Below are 26,453 nucleotides of genomic sequence, written 5' to 3'. Positions count from 1 at the left end.
GCATATATAAATATACATAACAAAACAGTCACAATTTTATTCTATCACTGAAATCACAGCATGTGTACATTATGAAATTGAGCACTAACCTCCAATTGAATGCTTACATTAAATAAAAAGATATATAAAATCCAATATTTTAATTGATGCTGATATTAATATATTAATTTTATTTCATCCATAAAAATATAGCTAACAATAAAAACATTTAGAAAAAACATGTTAAACATCTTTACATTAGCATCTATAAAGCTGTGTTAATTTATAAAACTGTTTTAATCCTATAAAACTGTTCAACCATAATTGGAACTTTAGTTGCATATGAATATCACCTAAATAAGAAAGCCAATAATTTACATATAATATTATTTATATATACATATATCAATTTAAATTTACAAGTCTCTCTACTTTTGATTCAGAGAAATTAATACACAGCCTTGAAACTAATCCTTGGTCAGGTTGCTACCTACATAAAAGGAATAATTCAGAAAATGATATGGCTGAATAATTACCAGACTTATTTTTAAAAATAAGCTTATTTATTTTTATTTGACAAATAATAGTTATATATATTTATGGGGCACAATGTGATGTTTTGATCTATGTATACGTTATAAAAAGATTAAATTAAGCTAATTATCACATCCACCACCTTACCAATTTAACATTTTTGTGTGTGTGGTGAAAACATTAAAAATCTATTAACTCAGCAGTTTTGAAATACATACTACATTATTGACTGTGGTCATGATGAAGTGCAAAAGATCATTAAAACCTATTCCTCCAGTCTAACTAAAACTTTGTATGCTTTGATCAACATATTCCCTTTCCATAACCATTTCAAACATGTTAGGAGCAATTAATCCGTTTCAACCATAGCTTTTGAAAAGATCAGTATGTTACTACAGTCTTTTAAAATACTATTTTTTTATTTTAAAATTATGGCCATTCTTGTGGGAGTAATATGGTATCACATTGTGGTTTGCATTTCCCTGATAATTAGCGATATTGAAAAGGGAACGCTTTTACATTGCTGGTGGTAATGTAAACTAGTACGACCACTGTGGAAAACAACATGGAGATTCCTTAAAGAACTAAATGTAGATATACCATATTATCCAGCAATTTCACCACTGGGTATCTACCTAGAGGAAAAGGAGTCATTATATGAAAAAGACACTTTCACGGGCATGTTTATAGCAGCACAATTTGCAATTGCAAAAATATAAAACCAGCCCAAATGCCCATCAATCAATGAGTGGATAAAGAAAATGTGGTATTTATATACCATGGAATACTACTCAGCCATAAGGAGGACTGAAATAATGGCATTCACAGCAACCTGGATGGAGTCGGAGACCATTATTCTATGTAAAGTAACTCAGGAATGGAAAACCAAATATTGTATATTCTCTCTTGTAATGGGAGCTAAGCTATGAGAATGCAAAGGCATAAGAATGATACAGTGGTCTTTGGGGACTTGAGGTAAATGGTGGGAGGGGGCTGAAGGACAAAAGACTACACATTGTGTACAGTATACACTGCTCGGGTGATGGGCTCACCAAAATCTTAGAAATCACCACTAAAGAACTTATCCATCTAACCATACAGCACCTATTCCCCAAAACACTATGAAATTTTTTCAAAAAGACTATGGAATTTAGGGAGAGAAAATCTGTGTCTTACTGTGACTAAGTAGACTGAGTGACTCAGGAATATTTTTGAAATATTGGTGCTTCATAATGTTGATCTAACTGGTAGTTTCAACATGTTTGACTTATAACAAATAAAAAATATCCTTAGTAAATTGAGAATAGCAGCATTTCCGTTGTTATGCAGTGTTTCTCCAAGAGTAGATTGCCTGCACCTGAATTATTCATTATGTCAGCAAAACATGGATTCTTATTTCCATCTTAGTTCTATTAAATCAAATTATCTGAGAATAGGTCCTGAGAAACTATGATACCAATAAATTCCCCAGGTCATTTTTAGCAAAACTAGTTTTAGAAGCATTGTAAGAAGCTAAACAATTATTTAACTGGACTAATGCTTTTTTTTTCCCAAGTACAGTCAATTCTTGTTAATAAAGAGAGTTTCCATGAAGTCACCACCAACACTGAGTTAGTGAACACTGAACTATTGCTCCAAGAAGAATACACTCTGGCACAAAACCACTTTCTTTTTTTTTCTTTTCTTTTTTTTTTTTCTTTTTTTTTTTTTGACAGAGTCTGCTCTGTAGCTCAGGCTGGAGTGCAGTGGTGCGATCTTGACTCACTGCAACCTCCACCTCCTGGGTTCAAGCAATTCTCCTGCCTCAGCCTCCCAAGTAGCTGGGACTACAGGCGCCTGCCACCACGCCTGACTAATTTTTGTATTTTTAGTAAAGATGGGTTTTTACCATGTTGGCCAGGCTGGCCTCGAACTTCTGACCTCAGGCAATCTGCCCACCTTGGCCTCCCAATGTGCTGGGATTACAGGCGTGAGCCACTACACCTGGCCCATATAACCACTTTTTATAGCCAGGAACAAATGTATTTTATCTGCTCTAATCTGGATGCCTTTAGTTTTAATTTCAAGGATCAAGATTTAGAATAGTAACAACAAAAGCACTTGAACAGGGAACTGGAATTGCCATCTCTATTGAAGCTTAAAATCTGAAAAAGATTGACCGAGAGTCTAAAATCTCACTTCAGTCATTCTCCAACCTTCACCTCTTATTGGGGATCTTGGTCTTTTTTGCAATGGTTTAGGTAAAGTGGACTTGTGTGTTCTATGACATTTTTAAGATTGCTTTTGCCCTATTCCTGGCAAATTGATTAAATCTTGCTTTTGCTCAATTTTAATTGGCTGTGCTAAATGTGAACTTAACTATTCACTCCCAGGGAGTCAACTATACATACAGTAATCTTAAAAGGTAACCAAAAAAATCACTGCTTTGATTACGGAAATGATAAAAGCAGGTTAATTGACTTCATTTTTAAAATTGTTCTACATGGCCAGTGTATTAAACAGAGGTTCCTAAAGGTTAACAATAGACTACTGAGGATTAAACATGGTGGCTCCTCTGATTGCATCAGATACATGACATGGAAGTTTAACAGGTCAAAGAGATTGGTATGCTATTGTATACCTGCCCAATTTCTTTTTCATTCCAATTTTGGAGTCTAGCCAGGCATATGTGTCAATATAGTTAACTCCTCTTGACTTTCCTCCTCTAAGGAAGTAGTATATCATCTGTGCAATGTACTCATTTGCTCTTGGTTATTGAATCTAATATCTACTTAACATTATTAGAATATTATTCTAGCAAGCTGAAATTTTTGTGTAGTATTACAGTAGACTATATGCTTCCGTGCCACAATTTTGTGTGCATGTACACTGAAATCATAATAAACAAATAGAAGGTGACTGGCAAATGTAGCTAAAATTCATTTTTCTGCTCAATCTGTGAAAACTGGTAATTACATGGATAAATTTTTATCAGAGACATTCTTCAAACTATGGAAAATAAGGAGTTATCTCATATAATCTTCCCAATAAACAAGAAATTCAGAGACTGGCAGGGTTATTTAGGTTTTGTCAAAATTATATTCCATAGATTTTCTTTGCCACTCTCACGATGCCATCACCCTACTCATATTTCCTGGAATCACCACCCTAAAAAAATGTATTACTTGTACTTATATCAATGTCTCAGGTTCTGCTTCTGGGGCGACTCAAAGTAAGATACAAGAGTAAAATAAAACTCACAAAGAATCATCGTTTACTCATTTTAATTATTGGTTGTTTTTACACAACCTACTTCTACTCCAGATGTCATCTGAAGTAAAAAGTGGAATTATAAATGTTAAATAACATCAGTGATTAGATGAGATGTAAACCAAATGCTACAATAAAAAGACTATGCTTCTCACATTGAATTGTGGGGAAAGTGTCTGTCTGCAGGCTACATAAAAGAGAGATAGGTAAAATATAAGGACAAAGAAATGTTGGAAGTGAAAACATTTTAATACTCATGTTTCATGTCAATGTAAAGGAAATAACATTCCATAACCTTAATAATGTAACAAAATTAAATATGTTAAAATCATTACTAGAGATAGAGACATTTTATAATCAGAAAAGTGTTAGTATAATTGAAATATTGAATAATTTTACATTTATACTTAGCAAATTTAAATATAGCTTCAAAATATGCATTATACATTTAAAAGTTATTTACAATAAATTCTTTAAATAATCTCTTATGAATCTTAATAAAACAGATTAAAGTGAAAAAAATCAAATAAACATATGGCTGGCTCAAATACTGCATAAAATTGACTGTGTTTACCTGACATAATCCACAAACTGTAGAAAAGGTAAAAATATAAGCAAATAGTTTTTTTTCTTTCTTTTTTTTTTTTTTTGAGATGGAGTCTCGCTCGTCGCCCAGGCTGGAGTGAAGTGGCGCCCTCATCTCTACTCACTGCAAGCTCCGCCTCCCGGGTTCATGCCATTCTCCCGCCTCAGCCTCCCGCGTAGCTGGGACTACAGGTGCCCGCCACCATGCCCGGCTAATTTGTTGTATTTTTAGTAGAGATGGGGTTTCACTGTGTTAGCCAGGATGGTCTCGATCTCCTGACCTCGTGATCTGCCCGCCTGGGCCTCCCAAAGTGCTGAGATTACAGGTGCGAGCCACCACGCTTGGCCAGCAAATAGTTTTAGAATCATCTCTATGAAACTGATCTCATGAGCCTAATTGGTAAATTTGCTTTTTATATTTGTATTGATTTTATATTCTTATAGATTCATACAGATTTTAACATACCTGAGAACACAAAGTTCTGCACAATACTTACATGTCTTGCTTACATTAAGTGTCTAATCAATAATTGTTAATAAGTGAGCAAATGAATGCAATTTGGTTTACGAATACATGCATATATTGGCACTCCACTTTGACACATTTATTATAAATGTATTTGTCGATATGCCTTGTGTCAGTTATTTCATTCACATAGTTGAATTATAACCATCCCAATGCCCAAGCAGATTTCAGAAAAATGTAATGGAAAAATATTTCAGAATGACTCTAAAGTGTCTTTAGAATTTTGATTATTTTAAGTCTTGACAAATGAATTGGTGATTACATTCTATCTTCACAGCATAATTTACAATAATGTTCTTTTTTTTTTTTTTGAGACGGAGTCTTGCTCTGTCGCCCAGGCTGGAGTGCAGTGGCGCAATCTCGGCTCACTGCAAGCTCTGCCTCCCAGGTTCACACCATTCTCCTGCCTCAGCCTCCCAAGTAGCTGGGACTACAGGCACCTGCCCCCACGCCCAGCTAATTTGTTGTATTTTTAGTAGAGATGAGGTTTCACCGTGTTAGCCGGGATGGTCTCGATCTCCTGACCTTGTGATCTGCCCGCTTCGGCCTCCCAAAGTGCTGGGATTACAAGCGTGAGCCACCGCGCCCAGCCTATAATAATGTTCTTAACTAAAAATATTGCAAAGCCATTTTGGATATCAAGTTTAAAAGTTTGATAATTTCTTCCCACACTCTAATAATAAAAAACACTACAAGTTCATTTTGTAATTATTTTTTAATTGCATTCTCTGTGTTCTATCAGCCAAATTACTACTGTAGATCAGGTTTCCATCCATCTGAACAAATTCAACTGCTTCCTAAGAAGTGTCTTAATTCTGCAATACTTTTCTCAAATCAATCTATTCAGCAATCAAAGCAATCCATTTAATATTTAAATCTGACTAGATCTTTTCTATTGTTTAGTAAAACACTCAATGCCTCTGAATTGTCTACAAGATTAAAGTCAAAATATTATATATGAAACATAAAGCTTTCATGATTTGATTTCTACCTAATCCAGTATAATCTCTTGCTACTTCCTGGTTTTTAGTTTAAATTTCAGAAATAACTCAAATTATATATTTTACACAACATACTATCAATTTGTTGCCACTGCATCTTTTCTTATTCTGTCTCACAGCTAAAAATTACTTACAATTGTCTATGTGATTTGCCTACATAGCTCCTACTTTTCTTTTAAATCTCTGCTTGTACGCTCTCTTTCCCAGGAAGACTTTCTGACTCCATATTATATTATGTGTCATTACCTTTCTTAACATTCTACAGGATTGATTTTATAAGACTACATTATAATAACTTTTTAATACATCTGTACCTTCCATGAGATTGAAAGTTCCTAAGGATCATTAAATATGTCTCATTATGCTTTTTACTTTTAGTGTTAACACACTGCCTTGCACATTGTAACCTTTCAATAATTCATTATTGAGAGCATATAACTTTGCAAAATTAATGCTGTATAAGCTTGATGTTTGATAGTTTCTCTAAAGTAAAACGCTTTATCAGTCTATCATAGTATTGTAGATGTGAAAGGTTTCAGAAGTATATAATCACTATTTCATACCTTAACAACTTTCTTAGAAGATTTACTATAAAAGAGACAACAAATTTCAATATCTACTGCCTCCCATCTCCTTTCAGGAATAGAAAAAGCAAAATTATCTAATGAAATAATAGCAGATTTTAAGAAATTCTAAACAATTTTGGGAGACATCTTTAAGAAAATATTTCAGAAACATCAATAGCAATTAGTTATAGTCAATGTTTAAGATGCTATTTATGAGTATAGATAATCCATTGTTTGCAAAACTATTTAATATTAAGTATGTTTTTTGGAATACACATGTAAGCTTTTATAAATTTTTTTTATTATGCTTGTATGGTGAAAATTCCTTAGGTAATTTTTTAAATGTAACTGAAAGCTTTTCAAAGTAATGAGAAAAAATTCTGAATAAAGTTAATAAATATGAAAGAAACAATACTCAGTTGAGAACATTTAAGTAAAAGCACACTGCTACATGAGATTGTTCTAAAGAAATGGAATCTCTGAGTTTGATAGAGGAGGCATTTAGAGGCCAACTAAGAAGACAGAAATGGAGGGCCTTGGAAGAGAAAAAACACCCATGGAACCACACCTGCACCACTCCTGTTAGGTAGCTAGTGGGAGGAAATGTAGTTAAGAACTTCCTCTTATGCCAGGATGTTTGCTTAGAAGGGACTGTTCCAACTTCAGTACAGGCACAATAAATTAACTAAATATCCTTAACTTGATCCAGAACTAATTGCAATATCATTAGTATTTGGTTCACCACATTTTTGCCCGCCACCTCTGTGGGTTTCACTTAAGCACTCATGGATAATAACCAAGATGGAGTCCCTATGGCCAACCCCATACATGCTCAGATGCAACATCCCCAAGGGGGAACTATACCCCTCCCATTAGGGCAGAACTCACAGATGACTCCCTTGTTTTTGTCACATAGAAGACCCAGAGCTCAGCCCCATTTCTGGCAACCCATTATTGGGTCCCCTCTGGTTGTTGAGAGCTTTTCTGTCACTTAATATAACCTACTCTGCCTTACTTACTCTCCGGTATCCATGTGCCTTATTCTTCTTGCTCGTGGGACAAATACTTGGACCTAGCCAAACTAAGGTGTAAGAAAACTACCACAAGATCACAACCTAGAAAGCTTTGAGACTGTTTTAAAATGTCTAAATAATTAATTTTCTTATAAATTAATATTTTTTCTTTTGTCATCATTTTATAAGCAGAACTATTTTATTTTGCTTGTCTGCTAAGCATTGTTGCCATTTGAAATTAAGGGTGAATGTTATTTAAATAGTGAAAATAACTTTTCCAAAAGTCTTCATAATATGCTTTTTAAATTTGTAGAAATATAATTAAATGATCTTTGTGTTTGGATAACAAATACCTTATAATAGACAAGCCATTTTGACCACTAAGACAGATTTACACTCCTTAATGATTCTATTTTTAAATTTGATATCTGTTTTAAAATGTTTTTAAAAATACTTAAAAGTGTCTATTTATTTTATGAAATAATAAATATTTTTATATCTGTTTACTCACACTTAAAAAATGAAAAGTACAGAGAACATTCTAGCTGTGCTGATATTGAGAGAACTGCAGATTAAGTTAAATTTGTAACACCTTTTTAGGTCAGATGATCACTTTCGTTTTACAAACACACATAAAATAGCTGCTTAACATTTTAGTACCATTGGGTAAAATACTAATACATTAGACAACAGTGAGTGTTTTTAAAAGTGAAAAACAAATTGAAATAAAGATTAATTTTACCTATTTCTGACCTTTAATTAAATGCAATAATAAAGGATATACTCTCTTGTGTTTGGCTTCATCTACTCAACTTGATGCTTACAGGATTCATCCATCAATACATACATATACCAACAGTATGCTTCTCTTTCATTGCTGTATGGTATCACTTTGTAGTATATACACTACACTTTATCAACTCTCCTGATGAGTAGACATTTGGATTGCTTCTAGTTTTGCATATTGGTTTTGCTAAACCATGTTTGGTTATTAACATTAGACTGTGTTGCCAAATCACTTTTAGAAGTGATTGTACCTACACTTTTAGCTGCTGCCTCTGTGGTGGCAGTCACTCTCAAGTACCAGCAGCACCTCTACTTCTGTGAGCCAAAGAAAAAAGACATGGGAAGCAAGTGGGTTATTCATACCATGGGCCAAGCCAACTGCCTGCAAAGCAGTTAGCTACAAAAGTTCTTTGCAAGAGTTTTTCTTGTGAACCCTGAAAATCTGCGACAGGTCTCAGTTAATTTAGAAAGTTTATTTTGCTAAGGTTGAGAACGCATGCCTATAACAAAGCCTCAGGAGGTTCTGATGACATGTGCCCAAAGTTGTGAGAGCACAGTTTGGTTTTATACATTCTAGGGAGACATAAGACATCAATCAACATCTGCAAAATGAACATTGATTCAGTCTGGAAAGGCAGTACAACTTGAAGTAAAGTCAGGAAGACTCGAAGTGGGGAAGCGGCTTCCAGGTTATAGATAGATAAGAGACAAATGGTTGCTTTCTTTGGAGTTTCTGATTAGCCTCTCCAAAGTAGGCAGTCAGATATGCATTTATCTCAGTGAGCAGAGGGGTGACTTTGAATAGAATGGGAGGCAGGTTGGCCCTAAGCAGCTCCCAGCTTGACTTTTCCATTTAGCTTAGTGATTTGGTGCCCTCAAGATTTATTTTCCTTTCACAGTCTGCTATTAGAAACATGAAGAAACCTTAGTACAATGACATAATTATTATATCAGGAGTTATCAAACTTTTCCTAAACTTCTGATTTTTATAAACTCTCTAGCCTCTGATATAAAAAATTGTACAGGTCTTCAAAAGATAACTGTGCTTCCTCAATACAGCTACTTGCAATGTGCAGGAACAAGTGAAGCCTAACAGTCTCATCTGTTCAAAAATATTCACCTGACTTCTATCCACGCAAAATATATAATAATGTCCCCTAACATTTAGAAACATTACACGTAAGTGCTGCTTATGGTTCAATTTGATGGGAAATATACATTTTGTTGTGAATTATTTATTGGTAATTATAAACACTACGTATTTTTTTACCATTGGGTTGAAACTAGAGGACAGAATCAGGTTTTTACTAGGTTTTCTTTATTATTTTTACTTGCATGAGGATATTTAAGATCATTTCAGGGACATACAATCCAAGTAAAAGTGTTTCATTGAACATATGTCAGCAATTCAATATTAAAACAATTATAAATAAACCTTGAAATTTCCTGCATTTGGATGTTTATAATTGAAGTAAATTATTTTTTGATGTTAACTAGATGATGTTTGCAGCCTTTTAAAAAAAATCACATGATGGATAATATCCATTCACAGTACATGTGTAAATAAATTTTTCTACCTGCAGGAACATATTTTTAATGTTATTGGTCTTCTGCTTCTTTCTGTTATATTTGCTATTAAAATGTATTTCACTGTCTTTAAGCAAAGTGATGGTACTAATGAGACAGCCAAATGACTAGGCAGATAAAAAGGGGGTACCCAGAGAATCTCCGACCCGCCCCACAAGGGTTTACATCAGGTGCTTTTGTGCAGATGAGGAAACCTGCCCAGGGCTTGTCTGGGCATGCCCACAGCAGACTGGAGCCCGACATGTGCACTGGGGAAAGTGGGTGGAGCCACAGGGAATTTCACGCCTTGGAGTTCCGGGGAGTCTGATCGCTTTAGTTCCTTTGTGGTGGCTTGGGATTCAGTCTGTGAGGTCGAGGACCTGTTAGCAGGACTACCATGTCATTTTGCTGAGACTTTTTCTTTTTTCTTTTTCACCAAGTAAAACCCTGCTCTACTCATCCTTCAATGTGTGTGCCTAAATTTTCCTGATCATGTGACAAGAACCTGGGTTATAGCTGAACTAAGGAACAAAATTCTGCAATACTAATTTATATCTCCACTGGCAGTTTGTGATTGTTAGTATTTACAGCCTCGCATATGTTGGTTCTGGTTTCTTTGTTGTTTTTAGTTTCTTAGTATTTTGTTTTTGTAATTTTGGCCATTTTCGTGGGTAGATAATGGTATCTCATAATTTTTGTTTTCATTTCCCTGATAACTGATAATGCCGACTATCTATTCCTTTGTTTGGCTCTTTTTTTTTTTCGTGGGGGTGTGGACAATTTCTCACTCTGTTGCCCAGGCTGGAGTGCAGTGGCACCATTATGGCTCACTGCAACCTCTGCCTCCGAGGTTCAAGCTATTCTCCTGCCACAGCCTCCCAAGTAGCTGGGATTACAGGCACAAGCCGCCACCACACCTACTAATTTTTGTATTTTCTGTAGAGACAGGGTTTTGTCATGTTAATCAGGCTATTCTCAAACTCCTTATCTCAAGTGAACCACCTGCCTTGGCCTCTCAAAGTGCTTGGATTACAGGAGTGAGTCACCGTACCCAGCGAGCTCTTTTTTGAAATACCTGTTTAAGTCTTTAGCCCATTTTTTTCCCACCAGATGTTCTCTCTATACTTTTTTACTGCTCTAAGAGTTATTTATATATTCTGGATAAGAGTGGTCTGTTTAACATATGTACTGTAAACATATTCAATTTCTTGGCTTGACTTTTTAGTTTCTTATTATTTACTTTTGATGAAGACACATTTTTCATTTTAGACTAATTTATCAAATTTATTATTAGTACTTTTTGTGTCTTGTTTAAGAAATTCTTGGCTTCCTTGTTTTATTATTTATCTTCTAAAAGCTTTATTGTTTAATTATATAATTCATCAAACATTATTTTCAGTGTATCTGTAAGTGATCATCTTTTTTCCATATGTATATCTAATTTAACAAACAGCATTGATTGGGCAAACCATCCTTTACTCAGTGCGTTTTGGTAATGTAATTCAGGAGGCCTTATGAGTTTGTGTCTGCTTCTGTACTCTATTTTCATCCATTGCCATATTTGTCTCCAAATCATTATTATAATTTCATAATCCTGTTCATGATCTTTTTTTAATTGACACATAATAATTGGATATATTTATAGGGTATAGTAAGATATTTCAATACATACATATATTGTGTAATGATCAAATCAGGGTATTTAGCATTTCTATTATGTCAAACATTCATCTTTAATTTATGATGAGAGCATTCTATTTTGAAGTATATCAAATAATATTGTTAACTATAATCACTTTTCTGCACAACAGAACACCAGCACATAGTCCTCCTATATAATTGTCACCCTGTCCTCATTAACCAATCACATTCCTCCTCACTTCTCCTTGCCCCAGCCTCTTGTAAGCATTATTCTACTCTCTTCTATGATACCAACATTTTTACGTTTTGGTTTGAGTGATACCATGCAGTATTTGTCATTCTGTGACTGGCTCACTTCACTTAACAAATGCCTTCCGTGTTCATCCGTGTTGCTGCAAATGAAAAGATTTCATTCCTTTTCTACAGCTGAATAATATTTTATTGTGCATATAAAACCCTCATTGATTAATGGACACTATATGTTGGTTCCATATCTTAACTATGTGAACAGTGCTGCCATAAACTTGGGACTGCAGATATGGCTTTGATAAACTGCTTTTATTTCCTTTGGGTATATACCCAGGAGTGGGATTGCTGAATCATATAGTAGTTCTATTTTTTAATTTTTTGAGTATCTCCACACTGTTTTTATTGTTGCAATACCAATCTGCATTCTCCTTTCTCCTCATCCTAACAGCATTTATCTTTTGTGGTTTTGATAATAACCAGCGTTCTCTAGAGAGATATAACTAACAGGATAGATGTATATATAAAGGGGAGTTATTTAGGATTATTGATTCACACTATCACAAAGTGAAGTCCCACAATAGACCATCTGCAAAGTGAGGAGCAAGGAAGCCAGTCAGTCACAAAACCTCAAAAGTAGGGAAGCCAACAGTGCAGCCTTCACTCTGTGGTTGAAGATGCAAATGCCCCTGGCAAACCACTGGTGTAAGTCCAAGAGTCCACAAGCTGAAGAACTTGGAGTATGATGTTCAAGGGCAGGAAGCATCCAGCATGGGAGAAAGATAAAAGCTGGAAGATTTAGCCAGTCTAGTCCTTCTGTATTCCCCTGCCTGCTTTTATCCTAGTTGCACTGGCAGCTGATTAGATGGTGCCCACTCAGATTGAGGGTTGGTCTGCCTCTCCCAATCCACTGACTGCAATGTTAATTTCCTTTGATAACACCCTAAGGAACAATACTCAGGGACATACTCAGGACGTACTCAGAAATAGTACTTTGTGTCCATCAATCCAATCAAGTTGACACTCAATATTAATCATCACACCATTCTAACTGGGTGAGATGATATCATCATTTTGATTTACATCTTCCTAATGATCAATGATGTCAAACATTTTTTAAATATACTTAGTAACCATTTGTATGTATACTTTTGAGAAATTTCTATTCAGATTTTATTAGATTTTATTTATTTATTTATTTTGGAGACAGAGTCTCCCGCTATTTCCCAGGCTGGAGTGCAGTGGTGCAATCTCAGCTCACTGTAACCTCCGCCTCCTGGGTTCAAGCGATTCTCCTGCCTCAGCCTCCTGAGTAGCTGGGACTATAGGTGCGTGCCACCACACCCGGCTAGTTTTTTTTGTATTTCTAGTAGATACATGGTTGCACCATATTGGCCAGACTGGTCTTGAACTCCTGACCTTGTGATCCACCCGCCTCAGCCTCCTTATTTTATTTTTAAATCAGATTACTTGTTTTTTTTGCTATTGAGTTTTTTGAGTTTGTTATATATTCTGGATATTTAACCCTTGTCAGATGTATAGTTTGCAAACATTTTCTTCTATTCTTTAAGTGTTCTCTTCCTTCTGTTGATTATTTTCTTTGCTGTGCAGAGGCATTTTAGTTTGATAACATTTCATTTGTCTATATGCTTTTGTTGACTGTGCTTTTGAGTTCTTGTCCAAAAAATTCTTGCCCAGATCAATGTCATGAAGCATTTCCCCTGTGTTTCCTTCCAGTAGTTTTATAGTTTCAGGTTTTATCTTTAAGTCTTCATGTTGAGTTGTATTATTTTATACGGTGAGAGATAGGGGTCTAGTCTCATTCTTCTACATGAGTTAAAAATCCTGTTTTCCCAGCACCATTTGTGGAAGAGACTGTCATATCCCCAGTATGTATACTTGGTGCTTTTGTCAAAAATCATTTGGCTATAAGTTCATAAGTTTATTTCTGGGTTCTGTATTCTCTTCTATTGATCTATGTGTCCATTTTTATGCCAGTATCAATCTGTTTTGTTTACTATTGCTTTGTAGTATATTTTGATGTAAAATAGTGTGATGCCTTTAACTTTGTTCCTTTTGCTCAATATTTCTTTCACTTTTGGTGTCTTTTGTGGTTCCATACAAATTTTAGGTTTTTTTTTTCTATTTTAGTGAAGCATGTCATTGGTATTCTGATAAGGTAAATTGTGTAAATTGTGTTGAGTAGTATGGGATATTTTAACATCAATTCTTCCAATCTATGAACATGGGATGTCTTGCTATTTATTTGTTTGTCTTAAGTTTGTTTAGTTAATGTTTTATAATTTTTCTTGTAGAGCTTTTTCAACTCCTAAGTTAAAACTATTCCTAGATCTTTTACTTTTTTCTAGATATTTCAAATGGGATTGTTCCTTGATTTATTTTTCACATAGTTTATTATTGGAATATAGCAATGCTACTAATTTTAGCACCTTGATTTTGTATCCTGCCATTTTACTGAATTTGTTTATTATTTTAACAGTGTTTTGGGGTGTGCGTGAAGTTGTTAGGGTTATATATATATATATATACGTATATATATATATATACGTGTGTATATATATATGTGTGTGTATATATATATATATATATATATATATATAAAATCAGGTCTTTTGCAAACAGAGACAATCTGCCTTTCTTCCTTCCAGTTTGGATGCCCTTTATTTTTTTTTCTTGTGTTATGCTCTGGCCAGGACGTTCTAGCACTAGGTTGAATAAAAGTCGTGAAAGTGGGACACTTTCTATTAGCTTATTTATAAATTATTTCATTATATTTATGGGTACTTAAGTGACTAAAGTTGACCTCCTCAATTATTAGTTAGTATTATTATTATTTTAATAAATTTCATTTATATTCTTCCTACTTTCTGTGTCATTACAGCTATCTATTTTAAATCCACATATTATATTTAATATTCTTTAGACATTACCATTTTTTAAATACTAAGTATTTATTTAGATAATTTAGATTTAGATTAATCTACACGTTTATACTATGTTTATACTTTTTTATGCTTTTTATTCTTTTTTATGCTTTTTATTCCTCCCCACATTACCATTCTTCCATATGAAATTTTCTTTTTCATAAAGAATTCCCTATAGTAATTATTTTAGGATAGATGTAATAGAGATAAATTCCCTAATATTTTATTTGTCTGAAAATATTATTTCATTTTCAGTTATTAAAGACATTATGTTTTGTATAGATTTAGTTTTGTTTTTCAGTATAGATTTTATTTTGAAAATTATTTTTTATTAGGAATTTAAAAGTATCATTTTATTGTTTTTTTGGAGACATCTTTCAGTTGAAGAAACAGTTGTTAGATTTTCCAGGTTAATAAGTATGTTTTTAATTAGATGGCTTTAATATTTTTACTTTTTCTTTTGTTTTCACAGTATAACAAGGTTTCCTTGGTATGGTATTCTTTATCTGTTAATTTATTTATGTATTTATTTAATTTTATTTTTGAGACAGGGTCTCACTCTCTCGCCCAGGCTGGAGTGCAGTGGTGCAATCGTGGCTCAGTTCTACCTCTGTCTCCTGGGTACAAGTGAATCTAGTGCCTCAGCCTCCCAAATAGCTGGGATTACAGGCACCTGCCACAATGCCCAGCTAATTATTTGTATTTTTAGTAGAGACAGAGTTTCATCATGTTGGCTAGGCTGGTGTCAAACTCCTGGCCTCAGGTTATCTGCCTGCTTCAGCCTCCCAAAGGGCTGAAATTACAGGCCTGAGCCACCACGCCAGGTGGTATTCTTCATTTATATTCTTACAAATTGTAAAGCTTATTGAATCTGTGATTCTGTGTCTTTTGTCACTTTAAGAACATTTTTAGTCATTTCTTTAACTATTGCCTTTTCCTTATTTTTTTTCTCCTCTTCTGAGGACTACTATTACATATACACTAGAATTTTTCATCATGTTCCATTTATCTCTTTTGCTTTTCTTCTGTATTTTCTGTTTTGTTCTATGTCTGCACTTCAGTTATATATTTATATTAGTATTCATTATGGCTAACTGTCTCTTATATAACTAATGATCTGTTAATTTCATCTGTTGCATTATTTAGGGTTATTTAATTCTTCATTTCTATACTGTAATTTTCAGTTCTCTGAAATCTTCACTTTCAAAGAATTTTCTTTTTGTCTCACAGGTTGATAGAGTAAGTACAGGTTAACCTTTTTCTAAAAATGAGACAACCGAGAATTTTGCTCCACTCTTTAGGAGACCTAGATTATTTCCAGTGTGCCTTGTTTCCTAGAATGTAACCTTCACTTGTCTTAAGTAAAAGTCTATGGTGTTATCAGAGCCTGTTCTATTCAGTTGAGGTGTATGACAAATGTCTCAAAAGAAAATTGTAGGAAGATGAAATTTTTTTCTCAGTTTTCTTTTTTTTCCAGCACATTAACTCCTCAATTTTGCTGTCCTTGTTATTCCTGAATGTGAAAAATATAAGCCATACATGGGAAAGAAAACCAGTGCAGACTTGTTTTGTTTTGTTGTTCTAAGAAAACCATCTGGACAGAGAATGGGAAGATTGAAGCTGAAGTGTAAACATTGAATTGTAGTGAAATTATGTAAAAGTAAACAGCAAATCTCATAGAAAGTTATTAAAATAAAAATAAAAGAAGTTGAGAGACACCCGTGTGTGAAGGTTTTGGAGAGAACCCATGAAAGTGTCTCATGAGAGAGACAGTTGACTTTAAACATCTGTCAGTACTAGACGTGATGACCATGTTATGATAGGACCAGTCAAGAAAGAAAAGGGTAGAGACTTTTTTTCTCTTCTCTACCATACCATTCATACATAATTCCTTGTAAAGAATGCCGGCTTAAAATATTTGATAAGCCTGGAAAGCATAAAGCTCTCTAAGGTAGGTAAAAATTTCTTTTTACTGTTCTCCTCTATCAATTTTATCCTTATGAATAAGCTAAACTATCAGGGGACTGATTAAGTTTCAGTGGTATTATATTTTAGATAGGTTTGATAAAACTTTTTAATACAATGGAAGATAATTTTGAGATAATGCTTTTCAATTCTCTTGCAGTGATAGAATTTCTTTAGCTATTTCTTATGTTAAATATCAAATAAATTATTTTATTATTTATTCATTTATTTATCTTTTTGAGGCAGAGTCTCTCTCTGTCACCTAGGCTGGTGTGGAGTGGCGTGATCTCCGCTCACTTGCAACCTGTCCCTCCCGGGTTCAACTGATTCTCCTGCCTCAGCCTCCCGAGTAGCTGGGATTGCAGGCATCCGCCACTACGCCAGGCTAATTTTTTTTGTATTTTTAGTAGAGACGGGGTTTCACCATGTTGGTCAGGCTACTCTTGAACTCCTGACCTCAAATGATCCACCCACCTCCCAAAGTGCTGGGATTACAGGTGTGAGCCACTGTGCCCTGCCAGAAATGATTTTAAAATTTAGAAAGAATAAAACAAATACAAATACATATATAAAAGCAATTTCGAGTTTGTTATATTCCAATATGTGTGATTTTAAAGTTAATAAGTGAACTTTATTAGTCTGCAGTTTTCATTATCATATTACCTTTGTGAAGGAGGCTTGATATCTTTTAACCTATATTCTGATTCTGTATTTTGTACCCTACTTATTCAAGCTGTTTTGAACTGTATACAGTGCAGAATGTTTGCTAACTTAAAGCAAACTGGGGTGCTGATTTTATAAGGGCAATTCAATGTACAAATCATCTTTTCCTCAAATTAGTATTCCTATCACACTAAGGCAAAACTCATGTTTGATAAACTTAATAAATTCAACTTTACACATACAGGTAAATTATAAATTAAAAATAACAAATACGAATTGTTTAAGCATTTTTCTCTTCAGCTATATTGGCAGAATAATAACATTACAATTAAAAGCATTCATAGATTCTGAATATACTGACGATATAAAAAGCGTTTTTGGTGGCTGATTCAGCTTTTAATAATGAAATGACACTTTAAAAGTGAGAAAATTGTTTTAGATTAATAAGTATACTTCTTGAACTTGAACTTCTATTACAACTTTAAGTTTCATCAAACTTGGTAACTTTTACAATTTGAATGTTTCTTATATTTTATATGTCTGCATTTCCTAGGTTCTGGAAAAGAAGTGAAATCATTAGAAAGGTGTTCTAAGCATGTTTCTAGCCTGAAGGGGAGCAGCAATCATCAGCAATCTAATAATAAAACTAGTATTCAAGAGGTGAGTTTTCTAGGAAAATTTTGCAGACCTAAGATGTTTGGAGAGTTTTAATAAGCAGTCAAACTTTTGGGTACTTATAAAACTCTCTGCATATTAAGAGTTTTTCATCACTATCAATATCTCATTGTCACCCCTTGATCCTGTGTAAAAAAGACATCTGTGTGGACTTGGAGCAAAATTTTCCAAACTGTGTTCCACAGTAATTCTATAGTATATTTATAGATCACTATCTCTTACACATACACACATGAGTGTAGACATATACTTTTGTAACTTACTGGATTTAATTTTCTTTTCTTGGCTGTAGTTTTTACTCAGAATTTATTATACTTTAAATGATTAGTGATTCTCCAACTAAGTGATATATATGTACATTTTCAAAAAGTATTTGGGTACAGCACCCTTCTCCCAGAATGTCTTAAAATAACTAGTATTTAGTAGGGCCTATTTTGGGAAATGTTCTCTTAAGAGTATGGTGTTAACATGGCTGAGGTGATGGGTTGCATTTCTGTATCAATCATGTAATATCTTGCCTCACAGAAGAAAGCCACATTTCTTTCCCTTGGAATAATGTAAAATATTTGGATGTGTTTAATCTAGAACCCCAATCTACTGCTTGGGGTCAATGCCACTTGATTTATAATATTAATGGCTAACATATCATATGCTCCTAGAGAGGCTTACAAAATTTTTTACTTATATTAATGTATTTAATTCCTGCAGTAAGATTGTGAGAAAAGTAATGTTGTTACATTGCTGAGCTAGGAATCAATTCAAACTGTGTGACCCCGCCACCCAAATTTCATGTTGTTTACCAATATTCTATACTGCCATTTGCCTTTCAGTGTATCATATTTGATAGTTTAGAGGTAAAATATCATACAAATACTAATGGCCACAAGAATGTTTATATACAGTGTCAACCTTTATGACTACATTACTTAAGGAAAGAAACTAAATAATCAGAAGGATATCTCAATTATAAATCCAAGAAAGAAGTGAGGATACCAACATATTAAAACTGAGACGGTAGGTTTATCGCTTTAATACTATTTATGAAAACACATTTTTAAAAGAAATCTTTTGAAAATGAGCATATTGTTAGAATGTACATTATTATTTATAAATTTTTTCTTAAAATGTCACCTCACATTTAACTCCTTCAAGATTAACTGATAAGCAGAGCCACAGATGCTACCTGTTCATGATTGTCTAATGATTTCACAAACATATGTTCTATCTTTCTCTTTGGATCCTGAGCTATTTGGGGGCATGCTGATCTTTTCTTACAATTATTTTGTTTTTTTGTCAGCCAATATGTTTAATGAAATACCAAATACTTAGTTGTTAATAAACACTTCTCTAAACCATTAATGTATGTAATTATGGCCAGAGGCAAAAATTAATATTTGAAAAAAACACCTGATATGACATATATGGAAGTGGCTCAGTGCATGTTAGTGTTTGAAAATAATTTTTAAACTACAATAATTTATAAAAATATATTTATCTTTGGATTGTGAAACAATCTTTTTACGTGCAAGTCATATAATTGGTGAGATTTTCTGGAAAAAATCCAAAGTACTCTGAATTTTAAGTTAAAGATAAATAAAGGAACTTAATGAAAAGTAATTATAGTTGAAAGTATAGCTGAAAAGCAATTATAGTTCTCAAGACAACTGATGAATCAAACTTAGAATTTTAAAATTGAAAACAGCAAATAGAAAATTTTTTAAAAGGAAAGCTTGTTAGAGTGTCAGAAAATTCCTACTGTGTTTACTAAGGATTTTGTATTAGAATCATTAGGTTAACAGAACTACACTTACAGTACTTTCTCATCATATGGTTTACCATTTGCCTACTTTAAATTTGAAGAGTTTATCCTATGCCTGATTAAAACTTATAAAACAAAGCAGGGCACAGTGGTGCATTCCTATAATCCCAGCTACTGGAGACTGAGCCCAGGGGATCACTTGAGCCCAGGAGTTCAAGACCAACACGGGCAACATAGCAAGACCCTGTCTCTTAAAAAAATGAAAATAAATATATTAAATAAGTAAAGTACATTTACTAAGATAAGCTCTATTTTTCTGCACCTGCAGAATCAAGGCAGAATACAAAATAAAGTTAACAGAATGGTTGGTATTAAAAAAACTTCTGTTTAAATGCCCTTTCATATGCTTTGGTTTTTTAAATAGTTTAAAGTAACAATTTGAGAATTTAAAATCAATGTAAACAACTTATTATTTAAATGTTATTTCTTTTGTCTTACTGAATTAGAGCACCACTACATAACTTTGTACAGACATAATCATTTTAAGGCTATATGGTTCTGTATGAACCATGGTTAGGGAAAAATCAGTCAATTTCTCCTAATATCCTTAGGAATGTTGGCAATAATAAGAATTTTATATTCTCTTATTCTAATTGCAGAAAATAAAAACAGTAATGGTTTCTGTATACTAATTGATATTGTGTCAAGATAATTTTATTACTCATTAAACCAAATTAATAATCTAGTGTTTTATTCTACTCCTGAATATTAACTAAATTGGAATCTTATTGTGATAGGATAGTTTTCCTTTGGAAATTCGTAAACTCATTGAAGGCAATTTCAAAGGAAGAATTAAGAATATAACCTTGATTTCTACTTGGGCAGAAGAAGTTGGCAGCAGTTATGGTGGTACTGAAATTCTCCAGATGTTTTTAATGAGAGCTATTAATTCTCTATTCTCTAATGACATTAATTGTTCAATACAGAACACAAAAGATATGCCCTCTGAGAAAGAAGATGCAAAGTCTGCTGTATGAGAACAGATTTCTTTCTGTAACTTAAAAACTTAGAGCTATTGGGATATAGGTATCTTTGGAAACAATTGGGTGTGTTCCAAAAAAAAAGTAGCAAGTTGTATGGCTCACATTTAGATAATAAGAAAAGTTATTCTTTTCCATATTTCTTATAAATCATGTTGTACATTGAATTGTTCTTAACCTGTAAGTAGTAACAAATACATTTTATAACATCTGTGTAGAAAAAAAGAAGTGTCTGAGGTGTTTTGGAGGCTTCTAAATTGTTTCTATTTGTATTGTAAGATCAATATTCATAACTGCCTAGTGACAACATTTTTAGACAAAACCTTTCAATTTCATATCATTCTTTAATCCAGTTAAGTATATATTTATTTCTCCTGAATGTCCTTGCTACAGAACAACTTCCCTTGTAGGAGACATCTCTTGAGATACAGATATCTCAAGAAGTTATTTTTAAGCATGCATATACAGAAAAGAAAATAAATTATTATTTATTAACCTCTAAGTAGTGCTGCACATATAAAATGCAATTTTATTTCATTTACTAAATAACATTTTTAGTTTTTTAAAAAATTTTTTGTAGGGAAATTCCAGCATTATTATATATTTTGTCTCTACAATGAGTAATTGGTGGGGATGATATTTGAACTCTGGTTTTTAATAGGAGATCCTATGCCTTTTCTTCTACAGAATTCTGCTTTCCTTTCCACAATTTATGCTAATTAGGAAATCCACAATTTTATGCTAATTAGGAAATCCATAAATTAACAATTACATTTACTAGTGAATCATATTTGCTTACTGATAAAATATATATTCAGTGTCTATTATGTGTAAAGTCCTGTATTACAGGACAGGAAAAATAAAATAAACCAGGGCACTGTGATATACAGGCATTTTGGGGGGGTGGTCAATAAATGATTTTCTTTTATAATTTGTTTTTTAATTTATGTATAATAGATGTACATAGTTTTCGGGTACATGTGATAATTTCATATAATCAGATAATTTGTAAAGGTCAAATTATTGTACTTGGGATATCAATCACTCAAATATTTGTCCATTCTTTCTGTTAGAAACATTCTAATTATTCTCTTCTAGCTGTTTGAAATGTACAATGCAGTAAATGTAGTCATTCTAATGATATAACACTTCATCTTATTCATCTTATTTCTTCTATCGAACCATGCATTTGTACCTGTTAAGGAACTTCTCTTCATCCCTCCTACCACTTTTTCTTCCCAGCCTCTGGTAACCACCAATCTATCTTCAATCTAACCACCAATCGATCTTCATGAAATCCACTTTTTTAGTCCTGATATAGAAAGTGAGAACATGCAATATTTGTCTTTCTGTGCTTGGCTTATTTCACTTAGCATACTGACCTCCAGTTCTGTTTATGTTGAAGCAAATGACAAGGTTTTATTCTTTTTTTTAATGGCTGAATAACATCCATTGTTTTTTTAAATGGCTGAATAACATTTATTGTGTACCATATTTTCTTTACCTATTTATTCATTGATGGACACATAGTTTGATTTTATATTTTAGCTATTGTGAATAGTGCTGTAATAAATGTGGGAGTACAGATGTCTTCTTGATGTACCAATTTTTTTTCTTTCGGGCACATACCTAACAGTGGGATTGTTGAATCATATGGTTGTTCTATTTTTATTTTTTTGAGGAACCTCCATGCTGTTCTGCACAGGGACTGTACTAATGTACGTTCCCACCAACAGTGTATGAGGGCTCCCCTTTTTGCATATTCTCACTTGCATCTGTTTTTGCCTGTAAATCATCTCACTCAAAAGGAACAATTTTTGATCATGAATAACTCTCTGGAGTGCTGACCTTGTACTAAAATCTGAACAACAAAAGGAAAAATCTGAGGAAAAGATTTTAGGTAGGGGGAACAGAAAATAAAAGACCCTGAGGCTGGAACTAGCTTAGCTCATAGACAAGTAAAAGGGAGGCTGGTACGATTAGAGCACATCAAGCAATTGGATGAGTGGTTAGAAGTGTGAAAGGAGAATCGGCAGAAGCAAATAATGTAAGGCTGTTGTAGGTCACTCTATGGAGATGGAATTTTGTAGGTGAAAAGCAATTTAAATAGTGTGATTTGTAGTTTTAAGATATGTGGAGAATAGATTGCAGATATCAAGAATGGAATAAGTGATTCCAGCCAGGAGATTGTATCTTTCCCCATAATCCAGGTGAGATACAAAATGTATTGCAATTTTAAATCACATTTGAAACTATAATTCTGGAACAAATGTTTTCCATGTAGGTATTCTCTCTCTCTTTAATGTCTTAGATTAACGCAATGTCAAGTATAGCTACATAGAGTTTCATCTCTAGTCAGTGTAATAAGGGGTAATCATATAACCATTTCATAAGCTTCAAAAATATTATTAATAAATGTTTTCTGAGACCCTCAAGAAAAGTTTTACACTATAAAACAATTCTTGAAATGTAAAAACTCTCTTTTAGTACAATAATTACTTAAAATTTTTCATCTGAAAATATCTTTTTGAAAAAATAGCTCCTTAAATGGTTTTGGTTTATCAGTTCAGGCCGCGAACCAAGTAAGAACTCAAGAATCTAAGACACTTAAAAATCATAAAGAGAAGCAGAAGAAGAGAAAATCCAAAGATAAGTTTATAGGTGCTACCATTTTACTTCATAGAGATAGAACCTTTCAATATCCGATGTAGTGGCTTTTGTGTTAGGAGCATGATAAACACTTAACCAATATAGTCCTTCCTTGAAGAAAATGTATTTGATTTAGAAAAATAATATTGTAGTTTTTATTTATTTATTTTTATATATTTTTATTATACTTTAAAGTTCTAGGGTACATGTGCACAACGTGCGTGTTTGTTACATATGTATACATGTGCCATGTTGGTGTGCTGCACCCATTAACTCGTCATTTACATTAGGTGTATCTCCTAATGCTATCCCTCCCCACTCCCCCGACCCCACAACAGGCCCTGGTGTGTGATGTACCCCTTCCTGTGTCCAGGTGTTCTCACTCATAGGTGGGAATTGAACAATGTAGTTTTTATTTATTAACAGAATGGTGAGAAACAGAATTTAGGGATTTGCATAAGATGATATACATTATATGATTATTTGGTTGTGTATTTTACAGCTTATTTTTATATTTATAGTCATATACTATACATACATATGTTTTTAACAGAAATCTGTTTTGAGAAACCATATTTTGCTATAGGATGAAAATCTGTAGATACATAATAGATATAGTTATATACAATAAATTTTCATTAGGAGGCAGAAATCCTTGTTTCTAATGGAATCAGCAGTTTTTTTCTAACTACTTAGATATACGCTATGCTTATAGTCTCTCTTAAAAATTGTCATCTCATTAAATGAGGGCAGAACTAGTGGTCTCAGTGTAGACACTTCAAATTATTCTAATTTTATTCTGTGATTATTTTATGAGCATCAACTAGGAAAAATAAATATCAGGGTAGAAAATGTATGTGTTGAAATTTAATTACTTATTAAGAAATATTTTAATGTTTGTTTTTTAGAATGTGGAATGCCTTACAAGCAAAATAACAATTCAGTACAGTATGTATAAGTATGTTGTTCTTAACTTGGACCTAGTTCACTCCCTATCAATAAACTCAGTACTATTCTCCTATTTACAGCTAAAATTCTTAAAAGAGTAGCCAGGCAGCTGCCATGTTTCTCATCTCATTCTCCATAAAACTCAGCCAAAGCTTTTGGCTCTATCTCTTCTCCACTCCATTTAAACTGCTCTTGTCAAAATAACCAATGACATCACTTTTGCTACATCTAATGGTTAATAGTCAGATTTCATTTTATTTAAATCATTTTGAACATTTGCCGTAGTAAACCTCTCCCTCCTCCTTAAAGCACGTGCGTCACCTGGTTTCCAAGATACTGTACTCCCCTGGTTTCCCTAATTCTCGCAAAATGTCCCTCCCTCACTTTCATTCGCTGGTTTCCCCTATTTCCCAGTTCTCTTGAGGCCTTAGTTACTGCCTTTCTTTCCATTTCTGGCCATACATATTCACTTAAAGAACTCTTCTATTATCATGACTTGAAATTACGTTTATAAATTGACAATAATTTATTTCTTCAGCCTATACTTCTCCTCTAAATTCTAACTAATTGATGAATCAATATCTTCCTTTGTATATAGACTAGAAATCACAACTTGGTACAACCAAAACTGAGCTTCTCATCTCCAATCACAAAACAAACAAACAAACAAACAAAATACATTTTTTCTGTCACAGTCCTATCTTAGTTAATGGTTATTCCATCCTTGCATTTGCTCAAGTCAAACACTTAGAGTCATATTAGCCATGAAGATCTTAGTCATAAAGATATAGGTAGGTTAAGAAGGAATAAGCAATCTCACTTGTTAAATTAAAATTTTTAAATTGATATGCTTATGTCCGTTGAAAGTGACACATATTGATGATTAATATGGAGAATCACTGTTAAATCCAGTTTTTTTTTCTCTTTAACCAGTCACAACTCACAGCAGAGCAACTGGTCTTGTGAAAGTATGCTTATGGGAATGACAAAAGGTATTTAAGCGGTGCTGGCAGGCAAATAACATTCACTTTTGTCTTCTTCAAAATTAAGAAAGTTAAGCTGTATTTTAAAAATTTATGTTCAATTTTTTGTCAGTAACCAGTTATAACAGTTTATCTGTGAATGAATATTTAAATTTAAATTAACTTTTGAAAAAACAAATGGATGAAACAATAGAGATCTTATGTATTTATCTCTTGTTGAAGGACATACTTTAATGCAATCAAATTTATAAAATATTTTAAATAAAATACCCACAAATAAATTGTTACTTGTTTCATTGGTAATTGTTATTAAATTATAGAAAATATTAAAAAAAATCTATAGGCACTCTATTTTTCTAAGCTTATTTTCGTTTTCTTTCAATCTAACATGATATTTCTTCCTTGCATGGCAGTATTAAAATCATTAAAAGGCCGGGCGCGGTGGCTCACGCTTGTAATCCCAGTATTTCGGGAGGCCAAGGTGGCCGGATCATTTGAGGTCAGGAGTTCCTGACCAGCCTGGTCAATATGGTGAATCTCTGTCTCTACTAAAAATACACACAAAAAATTAGCTGGACATGGTGGCGGGCTCCTGTAGTCCCAGGTTACTTGGGAGGCTGAGGCAGGAGAATCACTTGAACCAGGTAGCTTAGAGGAGCAAATGTTTAATACTTTATATTTAAATATTAGTGAGCTCTTTTTGGCTTCTCATAAACAGTATTTTGGGTTACTAAGACTAAAGAACCATATGCAATTTTAAGATAATAGTGAAAGATTGCATCTGAAAGATTGCATCAAAGATGTTCACTTAGAAATATTTGGTAAAACAGTGGCAAATAAGATAATTCAAGTATCACTTTCTAGCGAAATCATAGCTTGAACTATTCAGTATGTACTGGGTCATAACACTGGAAGATCATCTCACAAAATAAACAGAACTATAAAGTGTTTGTTATTGCAACTTTAATGAATCTACTGATATTGGTGATAATGTAATTATTTTATAATATAAGAAATTTGAATATGATATAATATAAAAGAATAATTATTTTAGCATCAATTGTTAATATTGTTAACTTTGAAGAGTACCAACTATGAAATATTACACAATATCCATTTCTCTATAAACCTAAC

The 26,453-nt window shown here is 33.2% G+C and overlaps 1 long non-coding RNA gene across 1 annotated transcript in view; it reads left to right on the top strand.

Moving 5' to 3' along the window:
* LOC129031695 (uncharacterized) overlaps positions 1-26,453 on the top strand; it is a 249,247-nt gene that overhangs the window by 210,529 nt on the left and 12,265 nt on the right. Inside the window, exons 3-6 of the long non-coding RNA XR_010122857.1 lie at positions 17,819-17,925; positions 23,305-23,400; positions 24,297-24,346; positions 25,270-25,328. This is a non-coding gene — a long non-coding RNA (uncharacterized LOC129031695). The remainder of the gene's footprint in view (positions 1-17,818; positions 17,926-23,304; positions 23,401-24,296; positions 24,347-25,269; positions 25,329-26,453) is intronic.

The sequence above is a fragment of the Pongo pygmaeus genome, chromosome 11 (genome assembly GCF_028885625.2).
Source record: "Pongo pygmaeus isolate AG05252 chromosome 11, NHGRI_mPonPyg2-v2.0_pri, whole genome shotgun sequence".
Classification (NCBI taxonomy): Eukaryota; Metazoa; Chordata; class Mammalia; order Primates; family Hominidae; genus Pongo; species Pongo pygmaeus.
Note: the sequence above shows the minus strand (reverse complement) of the source record. Positions and strands in the feature narration are given on the sequence as shown.